At 46.3% G+C, this 22,076-nt stretch overlaps 1 protein-coding gene and 1 non-coding gene across 2 annotated transcripts in view; both read right to left on the bottom strand.

Annotated features, from left to right (window-relative positions):
• Positions 1-22,076, bottom strand: part of CCDC60 (coiled-coil domain containing 60) — a 163,890-nt gene that overhangs the window by 94,476 nt on the left and 47,338 nt on the right. The gene's annotated exons all lie outside the window — the stretch shown is intronic.
• TRNAY-AUA (transfer RNA tyrosine (anticodon AUA)) lies at positions 15,125-15,196 on the bottom strand. Its single transcript has one exon. It is a non-coding gene; the product is annotated as a tRNA-Tyr (tRNA).

The raw sequence follows: 22,076 nt of genomic DNA, 5'->3' as shown, positions 1-22,076 counted from the left end.
CCTTCCTGCTGAAAAACAAGCTAATGCTAAGAATTTCCTCCCTACAGACACTGATTAAGGTGTCTCCTTACTGAGGTAACACGTTTGTAATACAACTCTACGTTTTAGACTATCATCTGGTTAAAAAATGAACTAACAGGTACCAGGGAAAGATTAAAAAAAAAAAAAAGGAGAAAATAAAAGCCAAGTACATGTCCTTGGATGTCCTTTGTTTCACTTTCTGTAGTCAGAGAGTCCCTAGCTGACTTTCAGAAAAGCTATCCTGGGAGACTTGATTTTGTCTTTGCTTCCCTTGGGTGTGCCATTGGACTTAAGATCCTTCAGTTCTTCCACTGCTTTGCAGAGTGTGGGTGGTACCTCCATTCTCTGTTGCCTGGAAAACCAAGGCGAATCTCTGCCCTGTCCCCTTCTACATCATGTGTCCTACCTCTCATCTATATATGGGTCTTTAAGGGCAGGACTGTGAGAAATACAACGTGACATCCTATAATGTGTCAGGCTGAAAGATGATACATTTGTATAGACCCATAGTGGAGCCTGAGGTAGGGATGGTTTTGGGGCAGGCACATTCACATTTAGGGTCTTATTACCCTGTGGCTCAGTGGTAAAGACTCTGCCTGCAATGCAGGAGATGCAGGAGACATGGGGTTGATCCCTGGGTTAGAAAGTTACCCTGGAAGAGGAAATGGAAACCCACTCTAGTATTCTTGCCTGGAGAATCCCATGGACAGAGAAGCCTGGCGGGCTACGGTTCATAGGGTTGCAGAGTTGGACATGGCTAAACTGACTTAGGGCATGCACACACACTTACATTTAATACTCGTGTGCTGGGATTGTTTTAAACAATAGCATTTGGGAATGATTTGGCTTAACCTGATAGCTGACAAGTGGAGGTGGTAGGAATGCATGGAAAGACCTTTGTTGTCCAAAAGGCCCAGGTTGGGGTCCTGATTCTGTCACTTCACTGTCGGGCAACTGGACAAGTCACACACCTCTTCTGTGAAGAGGACCTAATGCTGTCTACCAATGACATCATCATTCACCTATGTGCCATACACTAGCCTAAGTGTGTTCTTCTTTGAAATACATGATTCCACTTAGTCCTCGCCTCATTACTATTCTTCCCATTTTACAGAGGAGCAAATTGAGGCTTCAAAAGGAGAAAACAACATACTATTAAATGGCAAAGTCAGGCACTGAAATCAGTTCAAGTGACATCAAGGCACATGTCTTGTTTTAGGTTTCTGTTGTTGTCTCTCTCTTTTAGTATATAAGTTTCAGGCATACAACATTATAATTTGACATCTGTATACACCAGAAAGTGATACCACCACAGTCTAAAACCATCCATCACCAAACAGGTGACCTCCATCACCTGTGTCACTCACCTCCCCAACCGCCTTCCTTTCCGGTAACCACTAATCTGCTCTCTGTATCTATATATTTGTTTTTGTTTCATTTATTGATTTTTGAGTCCACATATGAGTGAAATCATACAGTATTTGTCTTTCTCTGTCTGATTTATTTCACTTAGCATAGTACCTTTAAGGCCCATCCATGTTGTGACAAATGGCTGGATTTCATTCGTTTTATGGCTGAGAAGTATTACATACACACACCACATCTTCTTTATTTATTCACCCATTGATGGCCACTTAGATTGTTTTCATATCTTGGCTATTGAAGTGGAACGTTTAGGTCTCATATGGCAGTTCTATTCTTAATTTTTTGAGGAATCGCCATACTATTTTCCAGAGTGGCTGCACCAATTTACAGTCCCATCAACAGTATACAAGGTTTCCTTTTCCTCCACATTCTCCAATTCTTGTCTTTTAGATAGTAACCAGTCTAACAGGTGTGAAGTGATATCTCATTGTGGTTTTGATTTGCATTTCCCTGATGATTATAGAGATGCCAAATGTCTTTTCATGTATCAGTTGACCATTGGGATACATCTTCCTTAAAAAATGTCTGCTCAGATCCTCTGTCTAGTTTTTAATCGGGTTTTGTTGTTGCTGTTTGTTGTTGAAAAGCATGTGTTCTTAACCACTACTTTACCCTGCTCCCAATTTTGCATGGCAGGGACTAGACAAGGGATAGCAGTGACAGCTATTAATTTATGGATGCTGCCTCCAAAGCTGGCCCACTGAGTTTTTGTTAGATTTTGTCGTAAGAATTTTTATACGGCAGAAGATCAGAATGATTGGTTGAAGGTCAAGGCCACAGAGGCAATCTTTCAAATGTCTGTTGTTCTCTTGTCTTTTATGAAAGAATGTTCTAAACCCATCTTCGTTAGTTCTTAAAATATGATCCACTTCCTCGAATCAGATTAAGATGGAAATGAATTCCTGCTAAATGTACTTGGGTTGGTACAGACGTCAGGGGAACAGCTGGGGATGCTCTGTCAAGTGTGAGGGGGGCAGGGGAAGGGGAGACGGTGCAAAAGAGAGCACTGAGGAACAGGCAAGACGTCTAGCAAATTGCAGACTCATTATGGACAAGGTCCCCAGAACAAAGCAGGCAGAGAGGGGGCAGGGTCCATAGGAAGAGTGTACACGAGTCCAAGGAACTCAGCCTGCACACGGATATTTAAGCTTCTGGTGGTTTTATGATGGTGACAGATGCTTGCCTTTGGGGAGAGTAAATTTCTTTGCCATAAGGGTATAAGGCAGGCACCCATTTACAATGTATGGATAACCCTGAACTAGTGACCTCATCCAGATGCAGACCTTGCAACTGAAATATGAAATGAGCTCCTGAATTCTTTAGAGACTCTCTTCACTCAAGGCAGGGTGCCTCCTTTAGACAGCATTTGTTATTTTTGAGGTATCACTGACATAGAACATTGTTTCAGGTGTACAACTTAATGATTTGATATTTGTATTGTACACCACAAAAAATCCACCACAAGATAAATCCACCACAATAAATCTAGTTGACATACGTCACCTTACATGGTTACAGAAATTTTTTTGTGTGATGAGGACTTTTTAGACGGACTCCCTTCACAACTTTCAAATACGTAATACAGTATTATTAACTATAGTCACCTGTATAATCATTCTGCAGAGTAAATGACCTGAACTCCTTAAAAATATTAACATCTACATCAGCCGGGCCCTCTGGGAAGTGGGCACTGAGACAGGAGCACAAGAGTCTTATTGAGGGTGAGAAAGAGAAAAGGAGTGAGCAGGATTGGGCAGAGAGAGTCTCAGACCGCGATGGGGACCTGCTGAAGTCTCAGCCCGTGCAACGTGAGCTCCAGAGCAAAGCTGGCCAAGCGTAGGGCAGAAATGACTCTCTGACTGGGGACTGCTGGACGGACCTGGTCTTGGTGTGAAAGCTGTGGTGGATCCTGAAAGTGCCACCCACTGTATATAGACAGAAACAGAGGCAGAGAGGCAATCATTCACACTCACATAGCTCATCAGCTGGCAGAGCCAAGATCAGACGCCTGCTGTGATGGCTCCTTTTGTGTGTCAACTTGACGGGGCCATGGACTGCTCAGACACTTGGACAAACGTTATTCTGGGTTTTTCTGTGAGGATGTTGTTGGATGAAGATTTAACCTGACAGACAGAGGAGAGCAGGCTGCCCTCCCTAATGAGGGTGAGCCTCATCTAATCATCTGAAGGACTGCACAGAATAAAACGCAGACCATCCCCAGTAAGAGGAAATTCCTTTAGCCTGACTGTCTTTCAGCTGGGACATCAGTTTTTTTCTGCCTTTGGACTCAAACTGAAATGTCAGCCCTTCCTGGGTCTTGAGTCAGGAAGCTTTTGACCTACAACTTACACCACCAGCTCTTTTGGTTCTTAGGCCTTTGGTGCTCCACCAACAGCTCTCCTGGGTCTTCAGTTTGCCAAATGCAGGTCTTGGGACTTATCAGCCCCCACAAGTCCATGAACTAATTCCTTATAATAAATCTCTGTAGAAAGATAGAAGCAGAAGAGGGCAACGAAGGATGAGATGGCTAGACAGCATCACCATTTCAGTGGATGTGAACTTGGGCAAACAGCGGGAGATGATGAGGGACAGGGAAGCCTGGCGTGCTGCAGTCCATGCGGTCTCAGAGTCGGACATGACTTGGCAACTGAACAACAACAAATCCGTATCTGTATAGATACATTTAGGTATCTAAATGTATCCCATTAGTTCTCTTTCTCTGAAGACCTCTGACTAATACATCCAGTCTCGTTGAGGAGGAAGATCAGTGTGAAGATGGATTCTGGAGCAGCACACAGCGGGGATGAGCATTCCAGTTAGTGAAGGCAGAGTGACGTGTTACCGAGGGTGGGGAGGGAGCCATGGGGCAGCGGTGGGCACACCTGACATTCAGAAAAAAGCACCAGTATAAAGAACTGCTTCACTGGCTTTCCTTCCACGCGGCGCAACACAGCCTTCCCCTTCCTCTCTTTTGTGAATCGTCCAGCAGGATCCACATTATGTACGGGCACCATGGGAATGCAAACTGTGCTTTGAGGGGCCTGGCAAGGTGTTGAGCTAGGTGGTCCCAAGGTGGCCCTGGGGGGAGCAGAGAGGTGGAGGAGTGAGAGGCACAGAGGGAGAATAATAGCATGTGAATTCAGAGTCCCAAGTCCTCGCCCATCAGCTGTGTGACCCCAGGCAAGTCACTCCCTCCAGTTACCGGGGCTCTCACCTGGCAAGCACCTGCCGGGTCTTTATTCAAGAGACACGAGAGGACTAAAAGACACACTCCGTACATAGGTCCTTGGAACCAAACAAGCCAAGGAAATATTACTATCATTGCCACGACATCATGAGGATCTGGCATTTTTACAAAATTAAGTTATAAGTGAAAAAATGTAATTTGAGTGAGATTGTAAAAATATTCCCATTTACTCATTAAGGGCAGAGTAAGGCTATCAACTTCAACACAGTTGGCAATGGTAGCAATGCAGGGATATAACAGTAGGTGGCGCTAGATGCCATAGCTTGCAATCAAGTCCTGGTTCCTCCTAATCTTTCTCTGCCTCCCTGCTCTTGCTTGATAGAAATGGAAATTGGAGGCCACCGTCAATGAGCCCCCATCAGCCCTGGGATTGAGCTGGCCTGCTAGCAGCAAATGTGCTATCCACCCCGTAAAAAAAAATAATAATAAAATAAAAAATTTAAATTAAATACATTAATCTCATAAGCTCTTTTGAAAGACTAAATAGGAGGGGCCAGCAGGCTAGATGCTGGGCATTAGTAGCCAATGGGAATGCATGCGACGGTCTGCCACTCAGCCTCCTGAAGGAGATTCAGGGAAGGGGCCCCAGGATGTAACAGCCACCTTGCCAAAGGTGCTTCTGTTTAATAATGATAACAGTGCCTAAATTTTCAGCACCTCCCAAATGTCTGGAAACATCCTAGGCTAGAGATGGCAGATGGGCTCCAAGTTGAATGCTAGCTTCAATCTACCCATTAGAAGCAGTGGCTGCCTGTAGCTCCCTGCAGTTGGATCTCTTCAGAAAGGAGTTCTGCGGTTGATCAGCAATGTCCACCACGGTCCCAGGAAGGAAAATCAGCGTCATGATGCGTGACTGCCATTCCTTTACCAGGCGCTTTACATATGTTTTCGCATGAAGTCTTCACAACCACTCCAAAAGTTAAGGGCTGTAACTATTATTAGCCCCATGTTATGGGTGAGGAAACTGAAACCAGATTAATTAAATAACCTGTATGAGGTCACCCAGCTGGTAGGGGTGAAACCGAGCAAGACCCTGTGGGGCTCCTGGGCACAAAAGTCTTTCTGTGTCCCTGGTTTCTTGATTACAGGAAATAGGTTTCATTTGCCTCCAGGACCTTCCCTGAGTGACAGTGGCTAGTTCAAACAGTGGCTAATCAGGGAGAAGAGAGAGAACCAATCAGGAAACAATAGTGCAGCTTTAGGGCAGGGGCCTGGCCCCCCCCTCAAGGGATACATGTAACAATAGCTTTGAGCTGTTTCGCAGATACGGAAACCCCCTCCAGGCGGAAGAAGTTAACTGCATACTGCCCCCAAGTATGCAGACCCTAGACCTGTTGGAACCGAAAGGTGGATGATGCTGACTCCCAGAAGCCTCATCACCAAACAATCATAAGAATGTCCACGAACTAATCACACTGTCCTCTTCGAACCATTACTATAAAAACTCCTCACTACGCTCTCCGGGTTGGGACACACAGTTTTAAGGGCATTAGCCTGCTGTGGCCCCCTCTGCCTGGCAAAGCAATAAAGCTCCTCCTTTCTGCTTCACCATAAACTCTATCTCTGAGATTCAATTCAGTACAGGGGTACAAAGACTGGATTTTGGCTACAGGAGTGAGAATCTGCCAATCTAGATGATCGTGGGGCTCTCTGTATTGCTGATCACAGCACAACTTAATCCCTTTCTAGAAAACGAAACAAATTCCTTGCCAATTCATCTTGGAGAAAAGAAACAAGTAGTGATCCAAGAAAATCTCCCTCATGTTGTCAATAGCCAGGTGGGCATATGGGTTGGGTGGGGGGAGGGGATTAAGTCCCCATGTAGCTTCAGTTCTTTTTCTTAACTTGGAAGATGACATCAACATTTTTTTCAAAATCTGGGCAAACTCCCTGAAGGTCTAAGGAAACCTAGCCTTCCACTGGTTAATATCTGCTCACCTTCCATTTAAGAAGCAGAAGCAGAGCATCTAAGCCAGTGCTGAAAGAGAAAACAGCCAAGATGCAGAAGAGCTCGGTTGGGGCCTCTCCCCTTGGGATGAGGCTGTGTGTGACTTCAGGGCTGCAATGGTATGGGTCCTATAGTGCTGTCCACTGGGAGCTATTCAATCCCAAGGTACATGAACCCCATTGAGGAGGCTGGGTGAGGGGCAAGAGTAGCCCAGCTATTTCTTAAACACCTACTGGGGTTAGAAACCAGCTGGGGACACGACTCAGAATGGGACACCATCTCTGCCCTCGAGGAGCTCATGGTCTAGTGGGAAGACGTGTATCACACAGGCAATTCAACTACAACGTGACAAATGAAGGCACCAAACACAGCTTAGGGGTGGGGAGGGAGATTATCACCCCCGTTTCAGACTGAACTGAACACAGAAAGTGGAGGGAACAGTTTCTCAAACAGAAGGAACCATGAGAAGTGAAATGTAGAGTGTGATGCTGATGAAGGTTCTCTTGACATCCCCAAGTTGGAGGAAAGATGCCTAAAGCTTTAATGCTGCCGAGGAACCATGAGAAGCCACTTCAGCAAAATAAGCTCAGAGATGAGGGTCCTCACTTTGAACTGAAAATGAAGCCTTGAGTTTTACTTCATTTCACTTCATTTTTTATCTGTTTTTAAAATTTTTTGAATAGGTAATATTTTCAAATGATTTTAAAACATACAAGAGGGTATGTAGTTAAAAAGTATTATTTCCACCTTGTCCTCTAGACATTCCTTTCCCTCTGTGGAGATGACTAGTGTTATCAAGTTCTGTAACCTTCCAGACAGATTTCATACTTCAGTAAGCAACCACACACATGCACCACCTGGGTGGGACCCTCGTGTCAAGAGTAGTCAGAATATTCCCCTCCACAGCCCCAGAGATCCCCCCAGGTGCCCTTGGCTGGGCCACAGGCATTGTCAAGATGGGTCTGACCCCTCTCACGATGAGCAGATATTTGTCCCCAGCTGTCCTCTGGGTGCTATTTCACAGCAGTGTGTCCTGGACAAGTGCATCCGATGCTGCACAGGTTCCCTGGTGGGGAAGGAGCTTTACAACCATGAAACAGAACTGCAGCTGCGACGCCCCTCACCACCTCTCAGGCCTCAGCGTGTAGACCGCTCTAGAGCTGTGGCTTCAGCCTGAGGATCAGTGCGGGGGGCGGGGGCGGGGTGCAGAAGGGCCGAGATTCTGCCTATGCTCACAAAGACAGCCAAGTGGCTCCTAGTTAAGATATTAGCTATATATTCAGCCTACCTCTTTGTTAGGTTTCATATTTGTATTTTGACCATAAAGTTAAAAGCCACTGATTTAAGCGGTTATTATGCTTACACTGTAAATCATATGTTTCCTCTCTCCTCCTCTAAATTCCAGCCTTGTAGTTTGTGCAGGGAGTGTGCGTGACCTTGTCACATGGCATCTTTGGTCTCTGGCACCATGACAAGGACAGAGAGATTTCTTGGTTGAGTGAGTGGGTGAATGGGTGAAAACGCATCTGTAACATTTGTTGAGTTTCAACTTTTAGACTCAGCTCACAGACAAAGCCTGGAAAAGGGAATTATCAGTCCTGAAGAGGATGTAGGTGTTACCAATCTCAACAATGGAAGGGCAGTAGTAAAAGACATGAGAAGTCCCAATGAGGAGTTAGTCTTTTCTTCTTCCATTCTTCAGGGTGAATGGAGCTATGTTACAAGTGTAACAGCTGCTTTTAAAGGTAATTTTTTAAAGAACAGTTTTAAGTTCACAGCAAAACTGAGCAAAAGGTGTAGAGAGCTCCCTTACCAGCCCCCCACCTCTCACCATCACCTCCCCACACCAGGCCCACGCGTCCACATTCTTCATCATTAACAACATCCCCACCAGAGAGGTGCATGCCTTACAAGTGATGAACCTACAGTGATATATCATCACCCACAGCCCATCTTTACATTAAGATTCGCTCCTACTGTGTAGTTCATGGGCTTGCACAGATGTGTAAAGTCACGTGTCTATCATGATAGCATCATGTGGAATAGATTCATTGACCTGATAACATACTTTTAAAAGATATAAGATTAACCAGTACCGGAACTATAAAAGTAGCACTGTCCTCCAGGGGATGGGATTCGGAAGTGGGCAGTGAGTGCACAGGGGTGCAAAGAAATTAGATCCTCATCTTTCATAGAAAATCATTACAGCCTTAAACGTATCAACTAAGAAATAGAGGTAAAACTTAAATAACTTGGAGGTGCAGATCACTGGAAACAAGTGTTAGACGAGGCTGGCTGGGGAATGGCATCGAGAGAGAGATGTGGGCCAGGAAGACAGGTTCCTCTTTGGTAAAAGCCTTTCCATGCTATTTTTTCTTTTTGACTTGTGTTTATTAGCTTAAAAAAATTACATAAGGGGACTTCTCTGGTGGTCCAGTGGTTAAGACTCTGTGCTCCCAACTCAAGGGACACAGGTTCAATCCCTGGCCAGGGAACTAAGATCCCACATGCCGCACAGCACAGCCTAAAAAAAAATTAAGAATTTCAAAAAATCTAACTTAAAAGAATGTGGGAGCCCTAGTTGGAATTAAAATACAGAGCCCCACTTTGTTCTCATGAAAATCAACACAACAAGCCTGTCATATCCGTTCTCATTTTGGAGTCAAGACAAAATTAATTTGGAAAAGAAAATACAGACAGGGAGCAGAGCTAGCAACCTCAGGAAATTCAGGGAAATGTAATTGAGTAAGAATTATCTCCTTAATTACTTCTGACCAAATCAATAACAACGCTAGATGAGAAACCACGGTCGCCACCAATGAGTATCAAGTTACTGAGAAACTAATTGGGGTTCAGGCTTGTTTAAAAAAGCAAAACATCCTCCTTCTCAGAGTTAGCAAACATGGGCGGGGGGTGGGGATGAGCCGAGAAGGGCCAAGACTGTGGCTGGCAGCCTGGGGTGGAGAAAATCAGAAGCTGAACCTGCGTGTGCTTTTCAAATGTGAAAGCCTGAACAAAGAGCGCTTCTCCAAAAAGACGACAGCATGGATGCCCTTGATGGTGTCAAATGTTCATTTTCAGACTTTTCCGGGCCAGCACAGAGGAGGCGCAGGTTGCCGGGCAAACGGAGGGAAGTGAACCCAACACCACAGAGATGGGTGAGAGATTATTTTTGTTTTCACAAGATCGACACAGGACCTACAAATAAAACCACCTCGGATGTGCCTTTCGGGGAGAAGCAGTGAGGAGCCTTGTTCCAAGGGGCCCCGCTGCATACCTGCCAGGTTTTTCTGGGACGTGGTGTTCGGGCTGGGGTGAGAACCTAGCCAGAGCTGAGATTCAGGGGTGCCCATTTGCCTAACCTCATGCAGACCTACCTGTTCCTGCCAGCGTTGGGGTCTCCTGACAGTTGTCTAGGGCTTCCTAACTCCCTTACACACTCTGGGCATTGCTCCTGGCACTCCGGTCTTTGAGCTTATCAATGACTCATCCCCACTGTGTAGGACACACTGGGTGTTCTTTCATCCAGAAGACTCACTGAGCTCCTCTGAGGGTGCCAGCCCAGGACTAGGACAGACACACCCTTTCGGAGTCTCATGGGGGCAGGGATACAACTAGGCAATCTCTAATGCCGTGCTATGCAGGCTGTGGCCAGGGCGGGCTTGGGGGCTTCAGGCATGTCTGACTCACTGAGGACAGAGGGACAGTCAGGGCACGGAAGTGGCTTCTTAGTCTAAGCGGCTCTTGAAGACCAGGAGGCTCTAAAAGGGGAAGGAGGAGAATGGTGTTCCAGGCAGATGTAACAGCACATGAAAAAACCTTGAGGTGACCGACAACTCGATACTGAAGATGGTTCAGTCCAAGTGGAGCACAGAAGTGGGGTCGGGGGTGCAGAGGAGTGAGGAAGGAGAATAATAAGCAGAAGCTAGATTTACCTGCGGACTCTTGCTTACCCGAGGAAATTTTCTCAGGGCACTTTGAATTGGGTTTTCCTGTCATTTGCAATGAAAAGGGTCTTGACCATGACTTTTGTTAGCATGTGGCAAGTATATTGTCTAGATGACCTCAAACAACGCCCAAGGAGAGCTGTGTATACTATTACCCTGTGGCTAAACCACATCCCATGGGAGGTCATTAATTTTAGGATCATCAGGGAGTATCAGAGCTGACAGACCACCCAGCACAATCCTTTCACAGAATGACACATAAACTTAAAATGGCCAACAGGGACAACCTGAGCGGGAACCGTGGAAACACATAGTCACCATGTGTCAAGCAGATAGCCTGTGGGAAGCTGCCACGTAACACAGGGAGCTCAGCTTGGTGCCCTGTGACGGCCTCGAGGGGTGGCTGGGGGTGGGGTGCGAGGGAGGGGATATGTGTTTCCTTATGGCCGATTATGTTGTTGTACGGCAGAAACACAGCATTGTAAAGCAACTATCCTCGAATTGAAAATAAATTTTTAAAGAAACGGCTGACATTTATCAAGTGCTTACTAAGTACCAGGCACGGTTGCAAACATTTTTGTGCGTTAACTCATTTCACCCTTGTGACACAATTTGTGGGATAGGACTGTTAATCACCTCCCTTATACAGATGTAGAAAATGGAGTTACAGAGAGGTCAAGGGTGCTTCCAGAGTTGCAGGACAAGCACGGGGCCGAGGTGGCGTTCGGATCCAACATGCAGTTTAGTTCCAAAGACTGTACTCTCCCTTCTCCCTGCTCCACGAACAGATGAGCAACCCAAGATCTAGAAAGGCTGAGAATTTTCCGAAGGTCACACAGCAAAGCAGTAGAAGACTCAGGACAAGAATACACAAGTTCTCACTTCTCAACGTGACAGACAAGAGTCTTTGGCAAATACGGTACCTCTCTGAGCTCTGGGTTCCTCATGCACCGAACCTACCTCATAGGGTGGTGACAGAGATTCAGCGCTAATGTGTGTCAAGTTCTCAGGACAGGGCCGGGTTTATGGGGTCTTCTCAGTAAATACTAGTTGTTCCTGTAACTGTTATAATTAATAAGTGGTGCTGTTAATGAAGGTGCAAAATGCAGGTGATCTGCCACAGGACCATGGGCAAGTTGATGAATTACAGTGGCCGCTGGTCCCCTCGGTAAAATAAGGTTATTATCCGCCCTTTGCTCATGACACCAGAGCATTATGAGCATTAATTAGAAGTTTAATAATGTGCTGTGCTCTTTGATGCTCTATAAACATAGAAATGTGACGGCTGGATATGTATATAATCCCCATTACTGCAGATCTTGAATTGCTTTACTGACATTAAACAAACGAACAAAAAAAAAAATCCAACTTTCCAAAGGCGTATAAATAAATCTGAATTAAATAAAAGAAGACTGGGTTTTTATGATCTGCTGACAGGTTAGAAACCCAACAGGACTGGGCATCTGGCCTCAGCAGACTGGCTGCTGCGCCAAAGTCTTGGGGATGTAGCAGAGATGCGGATATTGTGGGGCTCTCTCTCCCTCTGCATTTGCGCTCCTTCGGGGCTAAGACGGAAACTTGTCACCCAGGATCACAAGTACTGAGCACAGAGCTTGATATGCACCAAGCGCATGATCATCACTAGGTGGAGGGAAGGCTGACTTGATGACTGGGGGGAAGCTGGATGGACAGATGGGTGGATGGAGCCCTGAACCTCTTGGTGATGGGAGATTCAGTGGGTCTGGCCCCAAATACTTGGGCCAGATGTGGAGTCACATCAGGTGCTAGAGAGAAAGTGTTAAGGAAGTACACAACAGAAAGTAACAAATTGGCATCACACAGACCTGGGTCCCTGGCTGAGTGACCTTGGGCTTGGACCGAACCTACCTTTCTTCATCTAAGAATGACAATAATATGACCTAATATCTGTTAGGATGCTCTGAGCTCAAAGCAACAGGAAACTCCATGCTCCCTTGCATAAGCAATAAGGAAATTTCCTACTTTACGTAAGAGGGATTCCAGAATAGAATCCAGGGCTGGCCTTGAAGTTCTGTTGTTTCACTGAGCTTCCCATAGAGTCAACTGTCCATAGAGTCAGCTTCATCCTTAGACATCCTCCTCATGTGCCTGTGAAATGACTGCTGGTAGCCAGCAGGATCAAGGCTTCTTTCCCAGAAGCCCCCGGCAAATCTACTTTCATGTCTCACTGGCCCAAATGGGCTCAGGCTGGCCCATCATTCAGACCCATCACTGGCTAGGTAAAATTGCCGTGACTAGACCTGTGAGGCTCAAGCTGTGGCCCATGGACCAACACAATTAGCATCACTTGGGAGTGTATTACACTTGCAAATTCATGGGCTGCATACAAGTGAATCCAGACCTGGGGGTGGGGTGGGGCCCAGGAATCCCCATCAGGCACTCTTGGGCATTCTTACACCCAAGTCCGAGAACTACTGGGTTAGACCACTCGGCTGGGATGGTCACTGGTGAGTCAACTACAAAATGCAGATGATAATGAACAACCTTAGGGTTGTCGTGAAAATATAAATAATACATATGGAACGGACCGGTATACAGTAGGCACATAATAACTTTGGGTTTCCTTTTCTTTCTTTCTTTACTGATGTATAAATGCTACTCTTCCCTTTAATTCTTCCTTCCCCTCCACCCCAAGGTACCAAACATTCTTGGGCTGCTCTGACCTATGGAAACCAACTCGTAGAATGGCATAACCTGTGAGTGCACCTAGCAGCACTTTCCCCTGAAAATTGAGGCCAGGGAGCAGGCCCATCCACTGGGATGCTTGGCCAGTGGTATAATTTGAGGTATGTACCAGATTTAGTGTGTTGGGGAATGTTTTAGGGTGAGACCAAGCTGCTCCATCCTCAGATTCCACCCTCAACCCAGGTAACCTCCTCCTCTGGCCACAACACAAGGGGGACCAGTTGGTGGGTCAGGGTGCCCAGAGGCAGCCAGCCAGGGTGAAGGCAGATGAGCACCGGAAGCTGTGGGAAAAGGGAGCGCTGAGGTCGGTCAGGCTGACAGCATCAACCTCCATCCTGTCTTTGGTCCTGTGTCTTTAGAGTCTTGTTTATGTCTTTAGGGAGGAACACGGCCTCTCTTGAGGCTTTGATCTCTGGATCTGCCAGTTCCAGATTCCCTTTGAAGAATAATAATAATTAAGTGGAAAAAACCCTACAAGATTTTTTTTTTTAAAAAAGGTGGGGAGGAGCAAAAAACCCACCTAAGCAGATACCAGATGAGATCTGGGCACGGCAGGCTCTCTTGGCAGAGTTTCCTGATTCAACAGCTGGCTCTGTATGTCAGGCTCAAAGGAAAAAAAGAAATTGGGCACTTTTTCGAAGGAACTTTATTCTGAATAAGCTGGAACCGAAAAGGTCCCTTAATCCCTAGAGAGGAAAAGGCTTCCTTCGAACAGATGGGAGGGCAAAAGAAATGTTGGCAGGGAGAAGGGCATTAATTAAGTTGGAGCCCCGGCCCCTCACTTGACAGGCGGATGCCCTTCTGGGTCTTGTGTGCATCTCATTTAAGTCCCCTGTAGGCTGGGGGGATGACCCCAGTTTGTCATCCAGGCCAGAGCTGGTTCTTTATCCCATGCTAGGGACATGGACACTTTCTCTGGGAGTAGGATAAATTGGGGCTACATTCTGAAATTTCCATACCCCATTCCAGCAATTCCATATATATAGGATTTTTATGTGTATATATATATAAAAATACTTTTTAATGGAGGCATTTTAAAATCATCATTTTTAAGACTTTTTTTTTTTTGATGTAGACCATTTTTTAAGTCTTTATTGAATTTGTTACAATATTCCTTCTGTGTTATGTTTTGGCTTTTTGGCCATGATGCATGATCTTAGGTCCCTGACTGGAGATTGAACCCGCACCTCCTGCATTGGAAGGCAAAGTCTTCACCACTGGACCACAAGGCAAGTCTCTAAAATTATTATTATTATTAGCTTAGAGACTGCCTGGCATCACATGGCCCTGGATTCCAGTTCATCACTGTGTGACCCTGGGCAAGTTATAACCTCTCAGAGAATCAGTGTCCTCACATGTAAAAGGACGACACCCATAATACGGCTTTTCTTTTTAGGGATGTTGTGAGAATCAGCTAATGAATTCAAGGCATCTCACATAGCACCTGGCATTTAACACATGCTCTGTAAATGCTGGCTATTAAGACGATTACAAGCTCTGCCAATAAGCTTCTCAGCTCAAGGCCCTGTCTTAAATGAGACCTTACTAGGAAGAGCGAGTGTGCATTAAAACAACCTTAAGAATAGAGATGGATCCTTGAGACAAACTGTCTGGCTTTAAGATGCTGGTTCCACCAGGTAATGACATCTGTGACCACGCCTCTCAGCAAACAGAAGACAGTGAAAAGTGAAGTTGCTCAGTCGTGTCCGACTCTTTGGGACCCCATGGACTGTAGCCTACAGGCTCCTCTGTCCATGGGATTTTCCAGGCAAGAGTACTGGAGTGGGTTGCCATTTCCTTCTCCAGAGGATCTTCCCGACCCAGGGATTGAACCTGGGTCTCCTGCATTATAGGCAGATGCTTTACCGTCTGAGCCACCAGGGAAGCTTAAACAGAGGAAGAGCGGATGATTTGGCCTTTAAGGTCCCTTCCATGGGACTTGCTGTGTCATTACGTGTCCCTTCTCCTTGGCCACAGACCCACGTGAGCAAGTCCCCTGGGTGGCGGTGGGTCCTTCTGCTGCTGCCACATCCAGGTCCCATGCTCTCTTTGCAGGACTGGCTTCCCAGCTAGTCCTGCAGGCTCCCACTGACAGTCCTGCCTCTTTATGATCTACAGTGGGTTTAACAGCATCATCCCCAAAATTTACACCCACGTGAAACTTCATGAGACCTTATTCAGAAAGAGGGTCTTTGCAGACGCAATTAGTTAAGATAAAGTCTTACTGGATAGGGGCTTCCCAGGCGGCACTCATGGTAAAGACCCTGCCTGCCAATGCAGGTTAGATATAAGAGGTGTGGGTTCGATCCTTGGATAGGGAAGATACCCTGGAGGAGGGCAAAGCAACCTACTCCAGTATTCTTGCCTGGAGAATCCCATGGACAGAGGAGCCTGGCAGGCTACAGTTCACTGGGTTGCAAAGAGTTGGACATGACTAAAGTTACTTAGCGCGTGCATACACACACACACATGCATGCATACTGGACGTGCGTGGGCCCTATATCCAATGACTGGTGTCCTTCTAAGAAGAGGAGAGGACAGCAGAGGAGGCCATGTGGAGATGGAGGCGGGGGTGGAGGGAACCATCTACAAGCCAGGGGACGCTGAGGACTGCCAGTGGTCAGGAGGAGCTGGTGGTGAGGAGGCTTCACAAGGAACCAAGGAGCCTACAAGCTGGTAGGAGTGAGCCTTCACAAGGAACCAAGCCTGCCCAATGGGCCTAGATTTTCAGCTTCTGAATTCCTAAACTGTGAGAGAACCAATTTCTATCATTCGAAGTGACCCGGTTTGTGATAATTTGCTACAGTGGCCCTAGGAAACTGACTTGCTATCTTTCCATAAAACAAACGTCTCTACCACTCTCCTCAGTGGCCTCAAAGCAAAGTCCCAATTCTTTGGGGTTACTCCATCGAGTCTCTCACGGCCGCATCTGCTGGTGCACACACCCCATCCTCCCGTCTGAACACCTCGGAAACGTGTGTACTCCTGGGACATGTCGTGTCTCCTGCAGGAGATGCCCTTCCTCTCCTCTGCCACCTGGAACACTCCTGCTCATCCTTCCAGGCCCAGTTTAAACATCACCATCACCGTGAAGCCTTCCCCAGCACACCCTCTTCTATTTTCCTTCCACTGGCCAAGCTAGTTATATTTCTCTTTGTTCCCACAGCATATTGGACAAGCCTCTCTCCCTCGAACACTGAGTGCACACACTAAGGCCCTTTGTTTGATGCAGCCATGCTTATACTAGTTGTGAGCTCCGAGATCAGATGGTCTTAGCTTTGTAAGGGATTCATAAATGTTTGTTGATTGACTTAATGACTCTTTGGTATGGATAATGAAAGATGGAGGGAACTGATACCATTGAATAGGAGATGCGACAGCTGAGAGGTGGCAGAATATATGCAAAGATGACCAGGACATGAAGGGTCAAGATGATAACTTTTCCCAATCAGTCTTGGGGAGGCCAGATGCCCAAGTTGCCATGTGCACCATGAGTGGTCATCCATGAGAAGTACTGTTTTCTGTAGAGCCAGAAGCCTTCCCATTCTGGGTGCCTTTGGAAAGTACAACTCTGCTTTTATCGGGGGCGGGGATTGTCTGCAGGCAAACAGCAAGGAGTGTGGTCCTTACATGGACTACAACATGGTGGGAGGATGCTAACATGGACCCCTCTCATCATGAGTCATCCCCTGCTTCATGACAGACAGACTGAACCAGAGGAGATGCACTTATGAAGCCAAAGGGGACACAAGAAGCGGAGGGGACAAGTGGCGAGTGTGTGGACATCAGCAAGAGACTGACATAGGCTTCACATCCTCAGTCTTCTACTGCTGGGAGGAGTGAGCCTGGATGAGCCTTTTATCCTCTCTGTCCTCACCTCTGACGTGGTGAAGAAGCTCAGAGGAAGGCCTGCTTTGCAGTGTGGCTGTGGCCATGAGACACTGTACATGAAGTGCCTGGCATGTGGCACTGTTGGTGAATGGTATCTCTTTTTTTTTTTTCCTGGAAGGAGTATTATTAATTTAACAATATTTTCTGGGGCCCTATAAAGGGTCTGTCATCCTTCTAGGATCTTGGTGCCTAAAAAAATGTTTCAACTTGAGACATTCAGGGCTGTTAAACATTGTTTTTTGAGACCAAAGAAGGTGTGCGAACACTCTCTTCCTGAAGGTACTTGTTGATGTCTGACGACTTCATTGTAGTCTGACTGGACTGGAAAGGCCATCTGCCCCTCTGTCATCCTGCCTGCACCTCTGAGGGGAGTTCCGTGAAATGAGCCATTATTTCCTTGCTGGATCCCTTTGCTGAAAATGCCACACAGGAGCAGGGAGCTACCTGACTCACGTTTCTCTCCCCACTGAAATCTGCCCAGGTGGGAACTCAGGCACCACTTGGAAGGCTCTTTTCTAAACCACCGGGAGAAAATTCCATTTGCAAAACTTTCCTCATGACTTGCCTCTCTGAGGGCGAGCTGACTTACCATGTTTGTTTGCATTTGTTCAAGGCACATTTCCAAAGTCTCTTACTGCAGCTACGTTTTAAAAATATAAACATTCTCCCAATTTCGATGCAGGTACAAATCTCCAGGATGTACATTTTCGAGCCCGTGGTGTAGGTGGAGACTCAGACAAAATAAATACTATTTGGGAGTAGGGCATGCAGAGCAAGGAGTCATGTGGCGGAGAGAGAATGACTGCAGGAACTATAGAGTGAGAAATGTGCTGTGGAATCTGCGACATGATTGTGGAACGCATTTCTCCCTCTTCTGTGTCAAGGGAAAACATAAACCATGTTTCCTGCACTATGAGCCTAATCTTTGAAATGGCCCAAATCTCATTTCAACGAATACACGTGATTGAGTTTGTCTAACTAGAGGTTTAATGACCCATAAAATGTATCATTGGCACCTGGCAACCCTCAAAACTCTTTTTACACAGCACCTGCATCTCACACCATGAGGTCTGGGCTTGTGGGGTGTTCAGCTTGGTTTTCTGTAGGAGACAAAGTCAAGTATCTGGGAGAGAGAAACTCTGCACAAACATGCAGTCTATGTGTTGTAACTGAGTGTCATCAAAGAGCATGGGTGGCTGTGTCTGTGGCATTCTCTTGTTGACTGGTTGACTGACTGACTGATTCATCCATTCATCCAAAAACTATGCACTGAGCACCATTATGTCCCAGGCTGTGTGCTACAGAGCTTGGTTTTAGGGATGACAAGGATAATATCAGTCATACTTTACTGAGTGCTTGCTATGTGCCCTGTGTTGAGCTAAACTTGGCCTGGATTTCCCTATCCAGTTCTACCACCATCCCATAAGGTAAGTAGAACACTATGATCACCATTTTGCCAAGACTAATCAGCCTCGATTCCAAATTCCCAGGGAAGAATCTGATTGGCCCAGCTGGGGTCCTGTGTCCACCCCTGCTCACAGCTGGACAAAGAGGGTGGGGCTATGTCATAGCATGCTGGATGCAGTCCAGCAGAAGGTAGTTCTCAGAGAAGTGAGGTCTCTGGGAGCAGCTACCTTCCTCCATGTATACTCGTCTGCAGACACTGGATGTGGCGAGAGGCCTTCAAAGGGCTGGGAGGAGACTTAGGTCCTGGGACCACTCTTAAGAGGCCCCACTGTACCTTCTGCCACTGAACTACTGGACATCTCTATTCTAGGATAAATCCCCCGTTTTGATCAAGTTTCTCTGGGAGCATGTGTGTCACGGATGACCAAGAGGGCTTGGGTTAGCTGTCCCTGGAGTCACAGATTTCTCGGTATTTCCAGAGCACTGTCCTGAGCTTTGGTCTCTGCCTTTTGCAATGCTGTGCCCTGCAGTGGGGAGAAGTAGGAGACCACACAGGTTCTGAGCCACCCACCGGCGCACTATTGTGGGACCTCACTGTCAAAGGCTTCCAGGGATGGCAATCCCAGGCTGAGCAGCTTCCCAGGGTTCAGCAGGAAGAAAAAGACACCAGACCTTCACTTATTCTAACACAGAAAAGCCCCTTCCACCTACATGTCAACATTCTCTTCGCTTTCTCCAGGGGTATCAACCACAGCAACGACAGAGACAATGATGCCAGCTCTCGTGCTGACTCGTGCTACGTGCTGGAGCCCGCACCACATGCCTCACACTCACTCTTCAACAGGACGTTCACAACAGCCTTTCGGGTCAGGATTCTTATTGCTATCATTGCACAGAGGCAGAAACCAGGGCTCAGAATGGTTAAGTAACTTGCCCAAAGTCACACAGCTATGAAGTCTGGGATTTGGTATTCCAATCTCAGGTCAGTCTGAGACTAGATTCCAAGCTCCAGCACTTTCCTCCAAGCCTGAGGCACTGATCTGTTGTGTGGCATTCCAACAATTTGATGGTTACTATCCAAGAACTCAGGTTTATAGCTCAGAATATCTATAAATCCTGAAAGTACCTCGACAGAACACACATTGGAACAGCTGCTGTGGAAAACATACGATGGCTCCCTAAAAAAAAAAAAAATTAAATCCAGAATCACCACATGATCCTGCAATTCCGTTTCTGGGTAGATACTCAAAAGAAGCTTATATACCAATGAAGCTTATAGTCTCGTTAGGAGACGAAGATATTACACAAACATTGATTTAGTTACTACGGTAAGTAAGTACCACAATGGAAAAGCCTAGTAAGCACAGCAAACAGTGTTACTGAGAGGCATTTGGAGGGAGAATTAGGGAAGATTCCTTGGGGGAGGTGGTGTTTAAACTGAGACCCAAGCAGTGATAAAAGTGTCTTTAGTGAGGGAGTATTCTAGTAGCAGAAGCAGCTTCTGCAGGTGCTTGGAGGTAGGAGGATGCTGGGTGTATTTAAGACAATATAGTCTTGTCCCTTGAATAGAGACTGGCATTATTGTGACAGTGTATGTAACAGTGAGACATCAAGAGCCCCCTTCCCTTCGAGGAGAGGTGTTTGATGACCCGTTTATCTTACACTTATGAAAAGAATAGTCACAGACTAAACAGAGGCATTTCTCTATGGAGAGTCTAATTTGTGCATGTGGCCACTTACCAGGCAGGGATTGGGATGTTCTCCTTGGTACAGAGGAGAGAAAAGCATCTTCACATTTTTATTCACATTTTCCATTTAGTCTGCAAGCCCCCAGGCTCTAACATGAATGGGAGAAACACCACTGTCCCAAACAAGTAGCAAGCTCACTATATGTGTGTGCCTGCTTGTGTGTGTGTGTGTGTGTGTGTGTGTGTGAGAGAGAGAGAGAGAGAGAGTTTATGGAAATGATGAGAGGTGGAAGACTCCACTCCCCCAAGATGCATTGACCCTGGATCTCAGACCTGCTCTTGTCTGTAACGCTTCCTTTTTCCATTCTAATCTACTTGTTTTCCAAGTCTGCCTAGGTCACTGCCACTTTATGAGCACAAGTCGCATATTTGGGAGGAGACCCCAGAAAGCACAGTGAGGGATGAGACCAGGAGAGGAGAGCCTGTAATGAGAAAGCAGGTTACCACTGTGTCCACTCAGGGCTCAATCCGCTGGGACCACTGGGGGACAGGACAGAGTAGGGCTCAGCAAAGTTGTCTGGAAAGGACCACACAGTAGCTACTTTAGGTTTTGCAGGGTATGCAGTCTACTGCACGACCTGACGCAGGAGAGTAGTCACAGGCAATATGTATCATATGTAAACTAGTGGGTGTCACTGTTTTCCAATAAAACTGTGTTCATAATAGCAGGTGATGGGTTGGATTTAGCTGCAGAGATGTTGTCTGTCAATTCCTGATACAGAATGGGCCTTGGAGTTGTTGTATCTGAGGGCAGTGCAACTGGGGACTTATCCACAGATGTTGGTCTGCCACTAGACGGGGGCTTCTCTGGAGGGCATCACCTTCCTGCCCCTTCTGAACTGCCCCAGGCCCAAGACAGAGAGCAAGAGATGCTGCTGTAGAAGTCGGGGATGTGTGTGAGCCTGGGAAGAGTCAAGGGGAGATGGAGAACACTAATGTGCCTGCAACCCTCCCCACTGGCCATGTGAGGCCTTCTGACCATAAGTAAAACAAGGCTCAGAGAGGTGAAGTGATGGGCCTCAGGTCACACAGTTCAGAAGCGGTCATGGTCAAAACAGAGCTGGTTCCTATGCTATCTGTGAATTGTGAGACTCTGAAGGTGGATTTTTTTTTTTTAATGTGGTGTTTAAAAATCACATTTTAACATCTGTCAAGGCACTTCTGTTCTGAAGCACAGAGTTTGGAAAGCATGTCATCATAACCTTTTCCTTGAAATGGAATTTCTTCCTTTGTTTTGTGAACTGTTATAGAAACCCTTGAGAATCCAAGGAAGAACAGAGATGGATGATCTAAGTGTTCTTCATTCTTAACAACCTTTTAAAATTGCTTGATTGTGTGTGTTCAGAATGTATATGTCGAACTGCTGCAAATCAAGAAAAACACAGCACACTATCCCATAGAAAATAAGTGATTCAAAAACGTAATCCTTAGAAAAGAAAATACAAATGGATCACAGTATAAGACATCTGCCCATCAATTAGGAATCAGGTAAATGCAGGAAAACCATGATGAGATACTCTCTTTGACCGTCATACTGGCAAAAGTTTAAACATCTAATTTAGAGTAGGTGAATATGTGGAGAAATTGTAATCAGGTACCACTGGCAGGCTGCAAGCTGGGACATGTTTTCTGGAGAGTGGAAGTGAAAGTGAAAGCTGCTCAGTCATGTCCGACTCTTTGCGACCCCATGGACTATACAGTCCATGGAATTCTCCAGG

Source organism: Dama dama, chromosome 5 (genome assembly GCF_033118175.1).
Source record: "Dama dama isolate Ldn47 chromosome 5, ASM3311817v1, whole genome shotgun sequence".
NCBI lineage: Eukaryota > Metazoa > Chordata > Mammalia > Artiodactyla > Cervidae > Dama > Dama dama.
The sequence above is the reverse complement of the archived record's forward strand: the minus strand, read 5'-3'. Positions and strand labels throughout refer to the sequence as shown.